We start from the raw sequence: 5169 nt of genomic DNA on the forward strand, positions 1-5169 counted from the left end.
TAAAGTTCTGCTTTCCACCCAAATCCTGAGAACCAGTTCTAAAGAACTAGGAGTTCATTTTTTTTCCCTGAAATTATTGACCATACATTTTAAAATGCCAAAATATTCTCAAAAAAGTCTGAGGTGGTCTCAATATTTTATTTAGTTTAGAGCTCTGATAGACAACACAAGTGTCAAAAAGTACCATGTGGCCAGTTAGATCGCCTGGGATCAATGAGATTACTCTTAATGGTGCAAAGTACAAATAAATGCCTTAGAAATAAAAAGAAAATTATTCCTCTCAATTGTAGCTTATAAATACACTAGGGCTGTTTTATTTTGCTTACTAGTTTCTTTTTCCTTTCATAATTTCACACATTCAGAATGTAAGAGCATTTTCTAGTATCTGTGTGATTCTTTCATTAAGATGAAGTTTTTTTTGTTGTTGTTACGAAACTTGCATGGTGTTATGCACAATTAAGCACTTGATAAATGTGATTCTTAGATGATAAGGTTATTATGGCATCACAAATTTAAATCAATTTTTGCCCTAAATTATAGCATGTTATAAATATCCCACTTAGCCTCTGGTAATATTCTGCAACCACGCTTATAGATTCTATAATATAAAGATTTCTATAAGTTTTGATCAATGTATGGAATTAAAGTAACTTAACTACTGCTGTTATGTTTTAATTTAAATGTCATCATAGATCTAGCCATTTGGTTCAGTTCTGACTGAGAGCTCAAAATGGAAAAGCTTTTTGAAAATAATATTTGAAGAGAACATCATGCTCCATGAATTTAAAGATCACACTGTATTATATCAAACTTGTTTCGCTTATAGATTCTATAATATAAAGATTTCTATAAGTTTTGATCAATGTATGGAATTAAAGTAACTTAACTACTGCTGTTATGGTTTAATTTAAATGTCATCATAGATCTAGCCATTTGGTTCAGTTCTGACTGAGAGCTCAAAATGGAAAAGCTTTTTGAAAATAATCTTTGAAGAGAACATCATGCTCCATGAATTTAAAGATCACACTGTATTATATCAAACTTGTTTAGATATTAAGTGGTGTAACCTGGGAAATATACCACATTTTGCATTATCAAAATATTAGAAACAAAGAAAAGATTTCTATCTAAAATGTTAATATAAGGGCCAGCCCGTGGCTCACTTGGGAGAGCGTGGTGCTGACAACACCAAGTCAAGAGTTAAGATCTTTAAAAATAAATAAATAAAAATAAATAAATAAAAAGTTAATATAAAATAAATGCTTTTATTTTGGAGGAGTGGGTAAATTTGTAAGATCAGCATTACATCTAATCTAAGAAAAAAGTGGAAAAACTTACTAAGAGATTGGTTGAATCTTATTTTAAGCTTATCTTTTTGTGCTTAAAAGGCCTTTTTTCATGATATAGTTTTGTTATTTATTTTTAATGCCTAAGTCCCTGGTGATTGCCTTCTGTGTAAAGGAAATCCCCTGGGAGGTGTGGACAGAAGTTAAAAATCAGAGTCAGTTTCTTCTTAATTCAGAGGTAGAGAGAGGGGTACGGCAGGGTAAGGAACAGAGCTTCAAAAGGAACCAAAGCATAAAAGAAAGTCACCTTGTTAGCTGACAGAGAAGTGTGTTCGCCTCAGGGATTGAAGCTTTATTGAATATTCCTATTTTAAATGGACACTATAAACTACGCCATCATTACCTATAGGTGGGTATTAGGTGACTCTATCCTAGATATGTCAGATAGATGTCAGGATTGCTGAAATTGCTTATTCTTAGCTCATAAAATAAAATGGATAGGAGAAACATAGACATTTTTGCTGATTCAAATATTAAGTTGGAAACTCTGGCCTTAAAGTGGTCAGAGGGAAAAAAAAAACAGATCTTAAGTGAAGAATATACTCCTGCTTACTTTACCAGTATGCTTTCACAGTTATAATGAGAAATCAAAACATGTCTACTCAACCTTGTAAAAAAAATACATGAACAAGAAACGTGGATATTTATCTTCACTGCTCAATTTAGTGTCTTGATTGCCCACAAGTTACAACACTGTTTTACACATCAATCTCACTGTTAATTAAACCATGTTAATTATTAATTTACTCTGCTTGTTTGAGAATGTTGCAATTGATTTCACATATAACTTTCCTGCTTTTTGAAACTTTCCATCATGTTAGGTTAAACAGTCATTCTTATAGCGATCTAGGAAAGGAAACTTAGAGTTGTGTATCACTTGCTTTTCCTTTAGTATCTTTAGTTATATGATTTACCAAGACATGCAAAATTTTTTTCTGCATGGTTTTTGTATGCTCCATCTGTTTCTGCTAAGGCTACTGAAGGACCTGCTCTGCTCTGTCCTGTATTACTGCTGTGGTTTTCTCATGAGATTTTCCTTACCTCTCCTTATTGCCCTCTTCCCTGTTTCTACCAAACTCTACCAAACTCGTTTCTGCATTTTGAAAATAGTTTGTATGCTGAAGACATGGTAATGAACAATCCCTTCCTTCAAAGATCTTACAGCGAGACAGAAGCAGAGAGACCAAGAAACAGAGAGCGAGAGAGAGAGGCCAAGAAGAAAACTCTTATTTAAGTGCTGCTACAACAGAGGGAAGCATGATTGTGAGGAAGAGACTACAGGAGGGGCAACTCACTTTGTTTTGTTTTGAGGATTTATGAGAAGTAGTAGCTTTGTAATGATTTTAACAACAGGATGGGTTTAGCAAGATTTTCCGTCCTTTAGCAATATGTAGTTATGGGGTGGGGGGAAAGCCTCTCTAGACATGGCAAGGCTCAGATGTGAGAGAACATACAGTGTGTTCACAGATTTCAAATAGTTTCATAGGGCTAAATCAAAGAGCGTGTGAGGAAGAATGGATCAGAGCTGGCAAGGCTACAGTCAGTGTTAGTATAGTAATCTAGGGAACAGATAATGACACCTTGTTCTTAAAGGTGGAAAGGGGTAGGAGAAAAATGGTTACATTAGAGGGAGCAAAATTGTTGCTGGTGACTTTTTGGATATGGAGTGTGGGGAGATGGAGGATGACCCCCAGGACTCTGCCTAGGGCACTCGGGTGAATGAACAGTGGCACCTTTCACTGAGGTGGGTATGCAGGAGGGAAGGGGTGGTTCAGGGAGGAAGAGGCTTGGTCAAACAGTGTCTTGCTAGCCCTGTTGAATTTGTCACTCTTCTCCTTAAAATTCTTTAAGACAGAGAGCATCTCATAATCCCATCCAAATACCTGTCACCTCTTAATTGCTTGTGACTTCTGCTACTGTTAGACATATATTCATGAAGTTCTGTCATGTGCAGAAATAGCAAATAGAGACAGGGCTCCTTAGAGGAAGCAATTTTCAACTTGGAACCTGGGAACTCTTATTTTACTTTGATTTCATCTTCAAGACTTCATTTCATTTAACAATGGAATCTGAAGAAAATCGGAAGATGTGATAAGCTCCGGTCTTAGGAAGTTCTACTCCCAGTGGTTTTTTTCATCCCAGCCTGAAAGTTGGAAGCTATAGACTAGAGCTGTGACTGGAGCACACATCATAGGTGCTGGACAAATATTTCTTAAGCCAATGAAAGAATACGTAATCTATCAGCCTGAAAGTTGGAAGCTATAGACTAGAGCTGTGACCGGAGCACACATCATAGGTGCTGGACAAATATTTCTTAAGCCAATGAAAGAATACGTAATCTATTCTTGGTTAAGTACTGTTTAAACAAATTACATAGTATGGAAAGAGAATAAATATTTGGCTATTTACTCAATTATAATAAATTGTTTTTCTTGAAAATTTAATCTGTATAATTCATGCTTTGTGTATTTTGCCAAAAAAGTGTCGTATCTTATACTTATCGCTTTGTGTATTTCGCCAAAAAAGTGTCGTATCTTATACTTATTACTCAAAGAGTAATTGAAATAGAATAACTGTAAAGGCTGTGGCTATATGTTGGAAGCTCCCCTGTAAGCTCTTTGATCTTCACTAGCTCTTTTGCCCAAAGAATCTGTGAGCCTTTGTCGACATCAGTTAAAACAAAGAGCTGTTTCAGTGGTTGATGGTTCTTTGATATGTGGTTGTGCTTTTTTGTAGAAAGGACACAGAAGTCTTTGTCAAAATCGTGTATTAACATACATGCTATTATCCAAAGTTTTGATGTGAATTGGATTTTATATTTCCCATATTGAAACATTAGAGGAAGAAAAACTCCTGTTGTCAGATTTGATACTATGTGTTATTAATTCTTTTAATCCTCTAATTCAGTCTGTTAATATGACAAAAGCCAATATAAAAGTTTTCTGATATTTCCATTATTGTTTTGCTAAAGATAATATCATTTGTCATTCTTTGTCATGTGATTGATATAGCAACAATCTAACTAGACACAAAATTCCAAAACTTATTATAACTGTTGATTTGGTTGTGTTTCTTATTTCAAACCTATATATGCTGTGGATGAAAATTTTCAATGAGGAAAAAATGTACGAAAGGTATAAAATCAACAAAACAGTAAGTTATTAGTATTATATAATTTCTGAATTTATAAAACAAATATTACACTGAAAAAATTTTAATATTTGAGCATTTGCTAAGATAGTTATAAAATATTCTCACACTAATATAAATACATATAAGTATTTTTTTAAATTTTATTTCTACTAATTCCATTTTTAATCATAGCAGCAGCAGAACACTAATTTTTCAAACTAAATCTAATTAGAAACTTTTTAAAGATCACTATGGGATAGTATTACTTACTATTCAGCATGGATGCTTAAACAAGTAAAAATAAGTTAATATTTCTGTTAACAACATTTTACAGAGCATTCTACATTTTGCACAAAATTACTATTCTTATAGGTAATTTCAATCTCATATTGTGAAGTGTTATTTTTCCATGCAGTGCTTTTATTAACAATTTCCTTTCACCAAGACTAAAGAACAATATTTTCTCATAATTTAAAGAGGTAGACTTTTGCCTTCTGAAGTGCTTCCAAACTGACCAAAGGAAAGCTACCAGGTTCTCGTTTTTTCCCTCTCTGTGTGCTCTTTCATAAGCGTTACAGTACCAGTCCCTTCATTTGCTTGTGTGTGAACTTGCTCTTTCATTCTATAAAGTACTTACATCTAAATTTGTTTTATATATATATATATATATATATATATATTTTTTTTTTTT

Source organism: Galeopterus variegatus, unplaced genomic scaffold (assembly GCF_000696425.1).
Source record: "Galeopterus variegatus unplaced genomic scaffold, G_variegatus-3.0.2 Scaffold1203, whole genome shotgun sequence".
NCBI classification, from domain to species: Eukaryota; Metazoa; Chordata; class Mammalia; order Dermoptera; family Cynocephalidae; genus Galeopterus; species Galeopterus variegatus.